Below are 13589 nucleotides of genomic sequence, written 5' to 3'. Positions count from 1 at the left end.
TCCACCCTCCCAACTACAAAAAATTTTTGACCTCACCAATAGCCTCCCCACGAAACCTTCCCCCCCCCCCCCCCCTCCTCCCCCGCAAAAAATTTACCTCACCCCCCCTCACCCTAACTCCCTAACCCTTAATCCCAGCACCCCCGTGTTTGGGTTCATCGCAAAGGGCGTGACGAGCTCTAGCGATTGGGCCCAACAGTTTTCCTCTCCCCCCCCAAAAAATTGTACTTCACCCCCCTCTTCCTAACTCCTTTACCCCTCTACCTAATACCCCTGTGTTTGGGTTCATTTAAAAGAGCATTAAGTGCTCTAACGATTGGGCCCAACAAAATCCCCCTCCCTCCCCAAAATTGTCAAATCCCCATAACTCCCAAACCCCTCCACCCAGACCCCCCGAGTTGGGGCTCGTTTTAAAGGGAAAGAGCGTGCGAGAAGATCTAGATAGGCCTTAAACAAAAATTAAATATTGAAAAATTTTTTTTTTTTTTTTTTCGACTTAAAAAATTTTTTTGACTAGAAATAATTTTTGGTAAAACTTTAGAAGTAAGACCTGTGGGCTGCGACCCACCGTACTAACCAGAAGATCTGGTACATTGTTATTAGTTTATAGTTAGATTGTAGTTAGTTTTAAGATATTTATACAACTTATACAATTTTAAATTACACTTTGACGCCACCTCCAACATGTTTACCTCTCGCACACCTCCAAGAAAGAGTACGAGTGCCGAACCCACAACAAAGGCGGTAAAGTCAACGGTCCGCAAGAGCATCGACGAATGGGAGATAGGCAGGGCCCTTCCGGGTCTGAGCAGGACCCTAATCAGCCCCAAGACAGCGGCCGCCTCGACCTCGACATCGATACCGAAGAAGCCGGAGTCACCTCCAAAGGAGCAAACGCCTGCGGAAAAGAGCGTGAATAGGGCACAAGAAGCCAGGTCCGCCAAGATGTCGGCGACCAAGCTTATCGGACTCTCCAGGAACCTAAAGACGGAACTTAAAGAGGGTATTCTCCAAGCCATACACAGGCTCTATGAGCTTGTGAGGGAGGGAGAAGAGGATAACCTCATTAAGCAAGACGAACTGGATGAGCTGAGAACAAAGTCAACTGCCCCAGCCGCCCCAACTGACTCTACCTTGGCTCCTCAAGCAAACCCAGCCCAACAAACAGCGTTGATAAAGAGGCTCGAAGACCACAGTCTTCTGATGAAGGAGCACATTGAGGCCATAAAGGGCCTAAAAAAGCTAGGAGAAGACAAGCCCACTACCAAGGAAATACGAATAGAAGCAGGACCGTCAAATCAAAAACTGGAGGAGCACACGCTTTTACTGAAGGAGAACACAGAAACCTTAAGAACTCTTCAAGAACAGTTGAAAGGCTGTCGGGAGGAGGTAGTGGCTGCCAGGAGCTACGCGGGGGCTGTCGCGGCCGCTCCTCCGACCCGAACAGCCCAGAAGGCTCTCCATTCGGTAGTGGTAACCTCCTCCAGCGTAATGGACACAGGAGAAGACGTCCTGAATAAAATAAGAAACACGATCAACGCAAAAGAGGGCTGGATCAAAGTAGAGCGAGTCAGAAAGGCAAAAGACCAGAAAGTGGTCATGGGTTTCGGCACTACGGAAGAAAGGGAAAAAGTGAAGAAAAAACTGCTAAAAGACGGGACAGGGTTGATAGTAGAAGAAGTCAAGAACAGGGACCCGCTTCTGGTCCTGAGGAGCGTACTAGCATTTAACAAGGATGATGATATCCTGAAGGCCCTCAGGAACCAGAATAGGGACCTTTTTCGAGACTTGAAAGATGAAGAAAATAGGTTAGAAGTAAAATATAGGAAGAAAACGAGAAACCCGCAGACAGAGCACGTAGTCGTCAGCACCTCGCCGGCTCTCTGGAGTAGGGCCACAGCTCTCGGAGCAGTTCATATAGACCTCCAGAGAGTCAGGGTTGAGGATCAAACTCCGTTGGTCCAATGCTCGAGGTGCCTCGGCTACGGGCACTCAAAGCGGTTTTGCAAGGACGAAACCGATGTGTGCAGCCACTGTGGCGGCCCCCACTTAAGGACGAAATGCCAAGAGTGGGCTACTGGAGTCCCACCTGGATGCAGGAACTGCATGAGGGCGAAACTGGGCGATACAGCCCACAACGCCTTCAGCAGTGACTGCCCTGTCCGGAAAAGGTGGGACGAAATAGCTCGCTCGGCGATCGCCTATTGCTAAAGTGGTAATAGAACGCACAGTGGCAGCGGGCACGATTCCGTTTAAGCTATCTCGTAATATAAGTAGAATAAAACTGTACAATAAAATTAAGTTTAAAAATAATGTATTCGATATAAGTAGTAATATAAATAGAACAATAAGATTATATAAGAAAGTAAAAATACTGCTACTATATTTTAGTAAATATAGCCACCCAGTATTAGATTTAAGGTATAAATATGAATATGTCTAGATATAAGCTCTACTAATTAAATAATTAATTTACATTGGTAGAAATAGGAAATAGAAATAAGACAAAGTATAAATAAATAGGAATAAGTACAGTTGTTAGTAGTGAAATAATAAGTAACATGTAAGAAGTATCTGAGACTAGTAACAATGGATGTAAAAAATGGAATTGTAATAAAAGAATAGACAAATAAAATAAGAATAAAACAAGAAATAAACCACAAAATAAATAAAAAACCCTGTAAACCCAGTATAATATCCCGAAACATAGAAAATAAATAAGTTAAAAAGTAGGAAGTAGGTACTCACCTTAAGTAATGAAAGGGACGAATGCAAGAAAGATAAGTATGCAGCATGGAAGGCCCTTACGAATGCGAGAACTTGTATGAAAGAAACAGAAACCACAGACTCCGACCATGTTGGAGGTGTAGAATAAAAAAAAAAAAAAAAAAAAAAAAAAAAAAAAAAAAAAAAAAAAAAAAACCTAACCTAACCTAACCTAACCTAACCTAACCTAACCTAACCTAACCTAACCTAACCTAACCTAACCTAACCTAACCTAACCTAACCTAACCTAACCTAACCTAACCTAACCTAACCTAACCTAACCTAACCTAACCTAACCTAACCTAACCTAACCTAACCTAACCTACCTAACCTAACCTAACCTAACCAACCTAACCTAACCTAACCTAACCTAACCTAACCTAACCTAACCTAACCTAACCTAACCTAACCTAACCTAACCTAACCTAACCTAACCTACCTAACCTAACCTAACCTAACCTAACCTAACCTAACCTAACCTAACCTAACCTAACCTAACCTAACCTAACCTAACCTAACCTAACCTAACCTAAACTAACCTAACCTAACCTAACCTAACCTAACCTACCTAACCTAACCTAACCTAACCTAACCTAACCTAACCTAACCTAACCTAACCTAACCTAACCTAACCTAACCTAACCTAACCTAACCTAACCTAACCTAACCTAACCTAACCTAACCTAACCTACCTAACCTAACCTAATAAAACCTAACCTAACCTAACCTAACCTAACCTAACCTAACCTAACCTAACCTAACCTAACCTAACCTAACCTAACCAACCTAACCTAACCTAACCTAACCTAACCTAACTAACCTAACCTAACCTAACCTAACCTAACCTAACCTAACCTAACCTAACCTAACCTAACCTAACCTAACCTAACCTAACCTAACCAACCTAACCTAACCTAACCTAACCTAACTAACTAACCTAACCTAACCTAACCTAACCTAACCTAACCTAACCTAACCTAACCTAACCTAACCTAACCTAACCTAACCTAACCTAACCTAACCTAACCTAACCTAACCTAACCTAACCTAACCTAACCTAACCAACCTAACCTAACCTAACCTAACCTAACCTACCTAACCTAACCTAACCTAACCTAACCTAACCTAACCTAACCTAACCTAACCTAACCTAACCTAACCTAACCTAACCTAACCTAACCTAACCTAACCTAACCTAACCCAAAAAAAAAAAAAACCACGCGCCGAACCGACCGGTCACGTTTTAAACGCGCTCCGCAGTGAAAAATCAGTTAAAAGAGCAAAAATAGTGCTATAATTATAAGTGATACGTCGTTGAGTGCGTTTCAGTGCCCCCTATCGATTCGTGCAAAAATCAGTGTGATCGGACCATTTTTGGACAAGTTATTCCCCAAAAACCGGATTTTTAAAGGTTAGAATAACTTTAAGTGCGTGCGGCGCCATTTTTAAAGCGGCGACCCACAAATTTTTTATTGTGATTGAGTGCCTATCGCCTAGGAGGACATCGCTGCAAAGTTTGGGATTTTTTCGACAAAGGATTCCGGAGATATTGAGGTGACCCCCAAAAACCACGTGGCACGTGGTCCTTGATCCAGGCCCGTCCGGGAGGCGCCACTAGTGTAGCTGGGTCGGGGGGTCCCTCCCGATTCTCCGGACACATCGAACGTCGCGATACGCCAAAAATTGTAAGAGTTAGAACGCAAAATAAGTATAGTGCAGTTTTTGGCAACCCTATTCCAACTTTAAACCCCCAAAACTAAAAAACTAAAGCGGCGACCCCAAAATTTTATTGTTTTATTATAAAGAGCACTCAATCCCCTGCATTTTAAGATCAAGACCGGCTTCGCGCGTGCAACGCAATCATTTTTATTAAATTTTTAAGTTTAGGTTAAATATAGGTCAACTACAAATTAACTTTGTCGCCTAATTTCGGCAGGTTCCTGGGGTCCTAGCCTGTTCGAATCACCATAGGTATCATTTTTTCGAGCCCCCCTTTCGATCGGAACAAAAATTTTTCTAAATTATCCAAGATTTAGGACACCCATTTTTGATTTCAAATTACGATAAAAAACTTGACCCTTAATTAAAAATAGTTCCCGCAGTCTGATCCCTCTGAAACTTGGTTTCGAGGTTGATCCTGCGGAAGACTACTCAGTGGGTCAGTCAAAATTCAAAATTTTTCAAAAAATTCGGGAAAAATCAAGGGTGGAAAATTCGGAAAATTTTTTGAAAAAAGTTTTTCCGATTTCCGGGAAAGGGCTATAGGAGGATTCGGGCGGTCCTCCTGAGTGCCCTGATACCCTCATCAAATTTTTGGACCCGGGATCGAGGAGATATTCACATTTATTGTGAATTAAAAATTCCCGAATTCGAAATCCTTGATTCTCCCGCTGTAGTTGGCCTATCCTTAGTTAAGTTCTGTGTTTGTATTGTCGACCGTCCCCCCTATTGGGGACGTTAAACCCCTTTAAATTGGAATTGTTATTTATTTATTTTATTTTACTTTATTATTCTATTTAAAAACTTTTAAATATTAAAATCTAGTCTAATTTAATACTTTTAAAACATTCTATTCATTTTAATAATTATATTTATACACATATACAAATTCCAATTTAAATTTTAATTTTAATTTTATTCTGAATATTTAAAATTTTTAAAATTTTAAATTTTTAAATTTTATCTTAAGTTACCTGTGATAGTCCCCTATTGGGGCGTAAAATTAGTTTTAAATTTTTGTTGTGTTGTGACCGTCCCCCTATTGGGGACGTTAAATTGTTTTAATTAAATAAGTCTGTTTTATGTTGTGACCGTCGCCCTATGGGGACGTTTTAAAAATTTTAATTAGTATAGCTAATCTGTGATAGTCCCCTATTGGGACGTTAAAGTCTTTTAAATAGATAAGTTCGTGTTTGTGTTGTGACCGTCCCCCTATTGGGGACGTTAAATTATTTTAATTATAAGTCTGTGTTTGTGTGTTGACCGTCCCCCTATTGGGGACGTTAAAGTTTTAAATTAATTTATAGTCATTTGACCGTCACCCCTATTGGTGACGTCATTTTAAATTAATATTTACGAAAATTTAAAACATGGCACCGCCGCAGGGCAAGAATGTAAAGATAATAACAGTCGCACACACAGACGAGAGGCCGCGAATAGCCCCGTCTAATGCACAGCCCAGTGCTCGCCCGGTGGAGACCGCAACGGGGAAGGCTAATAGATTGTACCAGACCGCTAAGTCCCAACTGGAGCAGTCCGGGAACCTGAAGTCGTCCATCAAGGAGGCTGTCCTGGAAAGTTTATCCGAACTGTACGGGACGGTCCTCCAGGTGGACGAACGACTGCGCTCCCTGGAACTCCAGTTGGTGAAAGTGCGGCTGGAAGGGAAGAAAATCTTTAAAATAAAATAGAAGAAAAAGAAAAATTCATAAACTCATTATTAGAAAAACTGAACTGGGGGGAAAAAATTGGGGAATTAGTCAGCAATACAGAAGATATAAAGAAAATGATAAATTTTGATGTACTAGGTAGATTTGACGAGTATCCCCCGGGTAGAGCGCTGTGCGGGAATGTGAAAAAATTGGAGGGCCTGATGGAAGAGATACAGAATGTAAGGAGGGTGATAGAGGATACGGGGGTGAAGGTGGACACGGTCGGGACGCGGGTGGGGGGGGTCGAGGGTAAGCTGACGGAGTACGGAGAAACCGTAAGGGATACCGGAAAGGCCATTGAGACCCTCAAAGCATCGGCGTCAACGTACGCCGAGGCGACGAGGGCTCCGAAGCCAAAGGTTCAGCTTCCCCCGTGCCGCCCCAATCACGCGCTGATCGTGTCCTCCACCACCCCCAAGGATACGAGCGATAGCGTGATAGGGAAAGTCAGAGAGGCCCTCGATGCGCGTAGGACGGGGATCCAAATTGAAAGGGTCAGGAAAATAAGGGACGGAAAGATTGTGATCAGCTGCGGGGATCGGCCGGGGCTGGAGAAGACCCAAAGTCGACTCAAGTCCCAGGCTGGTCTCAAACTCGAGCCCGCGGCGAACCGAGACCCGAGAGTGATAGTCCGGAATGTGTTCGGCTACAACACTGAGGCTGACATTATAGAGTCCTTAAAATGTCAGAATCAGAAGTTGTGGCGGGACCTGGATCCGGCGCACTTTAGGGTCAAGGAAGTTTACCGTAGGAAGGCGCGGAACCCTCACCAGGTCCATGTGGTGTTACAGGTCTCCCCTCAGGTTTGGCGCAAGCTGACCGAGGCGGGGACCATCTACATCGACATACAGGGCTGACTGCCGAGGACCAGTCGCCGCTGGTGCAGTGTACCCGCTGCCTGGGCTACGGCCACGGCCGCAGAAACTGTAAGGAGACGGTGGACCTTTGCAGCCACTGCGGGGGGGGGCACGACCGAACGAAGTGTCCTTCCCGAGTGGATGGGAGGCCCCCGTCTGCAGGAACTGCGACCGGGCTGGGTTCCAGGAGGCGGGCCACAATGCGTTCAGCGGAGACTGCCCTATCCGGCGGAAGTGGGACGGTATCGCGCGTTCTTCGGTGAGCTACTGCTGAGGGCACCGCAGCTGTACCAGAGTGTAAGGGAAGCTTTGTGGTCTTCCAAGCCAACCTCCAGCGTGCCCGTCTGGCGACGCAGGAACTGGTCATGGACGCGCACAGGGGTGGTGTTGGAGTCGCCTTAATCCAGGAACCTTACGTCGGCTCAGAGGGGGGGGTCGGTAGCTTCCGTGGCGTCAGGGTGGTACAGAGAGAGGACGCCAGGACCAAACCCGTCAAGGCGGCAGTCATGGTCTTCCGTGAGGACCTGGAGGTTCATGTGAACCCCCAGATAATCACTGAGAACATCGTGGCTGTCGTCCTTAAGGCGGGAGATTGGACCGTAGCGGTCGTCTCTGTCTACCTTGAAGGCACGGAGGACATCGAACCATACCTGGCGCAAGTGCGAGACTTCCTGGGGAAGGTCGGCACCAACAGGGTCCTTGTGGGCGGCGATTGGAATGCATGGAGTCCGTGGTGGGGGAGCGTCGGGGAGGACGCCAGAGGCGAAACCCTTCGGGGGTTCTTTGATGACCTGGAGCTGCACGTATTGAACAAAGGAGTCGTCCCCACCTTCGATACGATCCGGGGGGGCAGGAGGTACACGAGTCATGTCGATGTCACCGTCTGCACCACGGGTTGTTGAGAAGCGTCCGTGAATGGAGGGTGGACGACTCCGTGACCAATTCGGATCACAGGACGATACGTGTAGTCCTGGGTCTCAGGGTTCCGCCGGGGGGCAACGCTAGGTGGACTACCCGACGTTTCAATACCCGGAAGGCTGAATGGGGTCGTTTCGCCGAGGAAATGCGTAGTGGGTTGGCCGAGCGGGGACTAACCCCGGAGGCCGTTAGTCTGGTTACCGACCGAAACCAGTTGGAAGAGGCGGTAACCAGATACATAGAATGCGTGGAGGAGGCGAGCAAAAAGTCTATCCCTCCCCACAAACCCCCTAAAACAAAGAAACGCTTTCCTTGGTGGAACGATGAGCTTGAAAGGCTGCGGCGCGAAGTAAACACGAAACGCCGCCGGGTTCGATGTGCGGCACCGCGTCGCAGAGAATGTGTGGTTGACGAGTACCTGATCGCTAAGGCGGAGTATGAACGGAGGGTTGTCAGCGCCCAAACGGAGGGATGGAAGGCATTTACCTCGATGCAAGAGCGGGAGTCTATGTGGGATGGGATCTACCGGGTGCTGAGAAGAGCGGCGGGTCACCGCGAGGACCAGCTCCTCGTGGAGGGCGGAGTTGTGCAGAGCCCGGACCAGTCGGCCGCGCTGCTAGCCAGGACATTCTTCGCCGATGACGATGACGGTACAGACTCCGAAGTCCACGCCGTCATCCGAAGCCGAGCGGACCTGGTTGGCATGCGCCTACCTGATGACACCGACGACCCCCAGATCACCAGGGGAGAGTTGGTTCGGACTCTGCGCAGCTTCAACCCTAAAAAGGCGCCGGGTCAGGATGGGTTCACCAGCGACATATGCTGGCACGCCATATGCGCGAGCGAACAGTTGTTCATTACCATCCTGAACCGGTGTCTTGACCTGGCGTGCTTTCCAGCGCCGTGGAAGGAGGCTTCTGTCGTGGTGCTCAGGAAACCAGCGCGTCCAGACTATGCCCGCGCAAAGTCGTACCGCCCCATTGGACTCCTTTCCATCTTGGGCAAGATCTTTGAGAAAATTCTGTGTCGTCGAATCCGATGGCACGTCTTGCCCAAGTCCAATGCAAGGCAGTATGGCTTCACACCGCAGCGGAGCACGGAGGACACGCTGTATGACCTGATGCAGCACGTTAGGGGTGTTCTTTCCAGGAAAGAGACCGCTCTCATGGTCTCTCTCGACATTGAGGGAGCGTTCGACAACGCGTGGTGGCCGGCCATAAAGTGCAGAATGATAGAGAAAGGTATCCCCGTAAACCTAAGGCGTCTTGTCGAGGATTACTTCCGGGACCGAAGCGTTGCTGTGCACTACGCGGGAAGGACTGTGCGGAAGGCGCAGACCAAAGGCTGTGTCCAAGGCTCTATAGGTGGACCTCTGTTTTGGAACATGCTGCTGGACCCCCTCCTGGACAGCCTGGATGGGCTGGGCGCGTACGTGCAGGCGTTCGCGGACGATATCGTGTTGGTGTTCTCCGGGCATACTGCACTCGAGATCCAGCGGGATGCCAATGCCGCCCTGGCTGTTGCGCGGGACTGGGGTGTCGTAAATAAGCTGCGCTTTTCCGCCGAAAAGACTCAGGCGATGGTAGTCACGCGCAAGCTTAAGTACGACGCTCCGGTTGTGCAGCTGGGCGGGGTTGACATTTCGATGGTGAACGAGCTCAAGATCCTCGGGGTCATCGTCGACAGTAAACTAACCTTTAACAGTCACGTTGCCTACGCTTGTCGTAAGGCAACGGACCTGTATAGGAAACTGTCGACGATGGCTCGGGTGGAATGGGGCTTGTGCTCGGAGATCATCAGGACGATATATTTCGCGGTCGTCGAACCGACGATCCTGTACGGCGCGAGCTCCTGGGCGAAGGCCGCCGAAAAGATCTCTGTGCAAAGGTCCTTTGCTACCGTCCAGAGGGGATTTGCACAGAAGATTGCTAGGTCACATCGTACGGTGTCGCTCAACGCAGCGCTCACGCTGGCCGGGCTCCTCCCGCTTGACCTCCGGGTCTGGGAGGCGGCCCGATTGTTCGAGAGCAAACGGGGACGCCCGATCGACGAGCTGGACTCCCGCGAACTGGAGGAGCGTGTGGCCTTTACCGAGGCTCCTCACCCTGCCAGTGAGCCGGACGTAGATTACGTATGTCTGGAAGGTATGCTCCCGAACATGTAGCCCAGCTACACCTTCCCGAGCATCTGATTTACACTGACGGTAGTAAGTCTGATGACGGGGTCGGGGCAGCGTACACTTATTGGCGGGATGGGGTCGAGGTCCGGACGAGACGGTTGAGGCTGGAGCCGATGTGCACCGTCTTTCAGGCGGAGCTGCTCGCGATAGCCAGGGCTACGGACCTGGTTGTCGAGAGGAACTTCGCCAGCGCGGCGGTGCTAAGCGACTCCCGTTCTTCGCTGGACTTGATCCGGAACCCGGACACGCGCCATCCCCTCGCTACCCATATTCGGAAGAATATTAGGGAGTTGCAGGGGAGGGGTAAAACCCTCCGGTTCTTTTGGGTGAAGGCTCACGTCGGGATACCGGCAACGAGCGCGCCGACGAATTGGCCAGGCTAGCGGCCAAGGCTAGGGTCGCCCGGCCTATGACAGGTGTCCAATCTCATATGTCAAACGACGACTGAGAGAGGGCGCGGTCCGGCGCTGGAACAGCAGGTACACCGAAGGAGCCACAGCGGAGGTCACCCGCATGTTCTTCCCTGATGCATGGTGCGCTTATCGGACCATGAGGTGCCTCGACAGGACGTCTGGGTGGGCGCAAGTGCTGACGGGGCATGGAGGATTCGCGGCATATTTATATAAGTTTAAGCTTAAAGATAGCGACTCATGTGTGTGCGACCCAGAGGTCGCAGAGACGGTGCAGCACCTCCTATTCGAGTGCCCGAGGCATGACCGTGACAGATGCGACCTGGAATTAAGTACAGGAAAAAGCTTAAATGAAACATCAATCGCTAGTATAATAGCGGATAAACACTCCAGGCCGCATCTGGAGCGGTTCTGCCTCAAAGTTGTAAAAGCAGCAAATGAGAGAAACAAAACTAGGTAGACAGGAGGATGCTGCACATAGTATGTAATTTTTAACCATTCTATATTCAATTCCAATTTGTAATTTGTTTTAACATTTTAATTGTATTATTGTTTTAATTATTCAATTCCAATTTTATTTTAAATTTAATTATTATTTTCATTTTAAATCATTATAATTCAATTTTATATTTCAATTTTAATTATTTATTTCATTTTAATTTTATTCCAATGTCAATTTTAATCCAGTTTTTAAAATTTTATTGTAATTATTTTATTTTATCTTATTTTATTCTGAATTTTAATTATTTTATGGTTTTAATTATTTATTGAATTGAATTGTTATTTATATGTGAATGGTTTTATATTGTGCGACCGAGCCATCGGCAAGGCCACAGTACAAAAATGTAATTAATTTTAAGTAGTTTTAAGAAAATCTGTACTGTGGTAAATAATAAATATTAAAATTCTTGCCATGCAAGAAAGACCCGAGGGCAATAACACCCTGCGATGGCGGGTGCCTTTAAAAAAAAAAAAAAAAAAAAAAAAAAAAAAAAAAAAAAAAAAACCTAACCTAACCTAACCTAACCTAACCTAACCTAACCTAACCTAACCTAACCTAACCTAACCTAACCTAACCTAACCTAACCTAACCTAACCAACCAACCAACCAACCAACCAACCAACCAACCAACCAACCAACCAACCAACCAACAACCAACCAACCAACCAACCAACCAACAACCAACCAACCAACCAACCAACCAACCAACCAACCAACCAACCAACCAACCAACCAACCAACCAACCAACCAACCAACCAACCAACCAACCAACCAACCAACCAACCAACCAACCAACCAACCAACCAACCAACCAACCAACCAACCAACCAACCAACCAACCAACCAACCAACCAACCAACCAACCAATTCAAAACACTCCACCGCACACAAGGTTGCGTCACAGATATGCCCCATTCTAACTAAACTAAACTTCCGTCTATGTTAAAAATCAATAATTCAGGCGATTATGGATTTGAACCATAGGATTAAAATCATACAATGTAACTTAGATCGATCTAAACATTCCTTCAAAGAATTCATCACCTAGCCTAGAATACATCGTGGCCTTGGTGTCCGAACTGTACACAGGAGCAGAAAACGAGGTCGGGGCCGTTAGGGGGCTGGAGATATTCCATTTCCCTAGCGGTCCCGATGGGAGGGTCAAGGCTTGCATATTGGCTAAAACCGAGACTGCACTCCTAGGGCTATCCCAAATCTCTACCCCAAACCTATGCGTGAGTGAACGTGACACTACACAGACACCAACAATTACTCATCGCCTCCGCCTATATTTGGCCTAGCCTCGATGAGGCGTATACGTTACACTTACTCGAACATCTTCTCTCTGACAACTCCAAAACTTGACTGACGTCACTCTTGAAAAAAAAAACAACAAAGTGCTTCTTACTCCGACAAGTATAATTCTAACTTTTTTCTTTCTTTTTTTTTTGTAAGTGTAATATAATTCTACCCTTATTAAAATCATTAATAAAATCACAACACGAAAGGTAATTTATAAAATGTAAATACTAATTTGACAGGGAACAGTTTTCAATCTGATCATAATATTTAGGGATAATTTACAGAAGATGTAAAAATACAAAACCCCAGATGATATTTATGCATTAATGAAATTCTAAGATTGCGGTAAAAGAGCTTACGGTTCCGTTGTTAACCCACAGCCCCAAAGACCATGCCATGAATACTCTAGTCAAAAAGTGCTTTTTTAGTCAAACCTGTTTAGAAATTCTTGGAAAAATATGGTTGAGGGTTCCTTAGATTCGGGATCGCGTGAGATGTAGTGAATAGATTATATTAACTAAACATACTTATCAACCATTATATAATATGTAACCTACTTTTGTACCTATTTAATGTACGATCTATTTGAAATAAAGGCAGTACTTACTCAGCAGTCTCGGCTTTCATTCCTCTCTCAGGGCACCACATTACATGGCGACCCTGCCTAAAGTAGATTCACGCGCGCGAGTATTCTGATACCGTGCGCCGCCGCGTCGCCGGCCGATTTTACATATACGGACAGTGATTTATAAACAACGTCTTCTCGTCACAATGCAATCGTCGGATAATAAAACGAATTTTATTAAAACTTACAACAGCAACGCTAGTGTTATAAAAGTGTGCTTCGAAAATGTGGAAACAGCAGTCTAAAGAAGAGAACATCGTGATAGCACAAAATGCAGCTGGGGCACAAATGATGCACCAATTGAGGAGTTCCGATTTCATATGAAAACGTCGAGCATCCTGTTATGTGTGGTGGTACTCTGCCTAGTTTTGGGAGTCCTGTATGGAGTATTCCGAATTTATCGGAAATGTCATATGAGATAGATACGGCAGGAATTTGAGCTGAACGCGAGTGGCAGCAGGGTGCGACAACTCTCCTTTCGACGGCGCCAGGGTTACCCCGATTTGAAGATCGATGAGAGCAAAGTGTAAAAGTTTTAAAAAGCGTATACAAGGGTGTGAAGTGAAGTGCGGTTACATAAATATGTGTATATTTTTTT

Source organism: Danaus plexippus, chromosome 30, assembly GCF_018135715.1.
Source record: "Danaus plexippus chromosome 30, MEX_DaPlex, whole genome shotgun sequence".
Lineage (NCBI taxonomy): Eukaryota > Metazoa > Arthropoda > Insecta > Lepidoptera > Nymphalidae > Danaus > Danaus plexippus.
The sequence above is the reverse complement of the archived record's forward strand: the minus strand, read 5'-3'. Positions refer to the sequence as shown.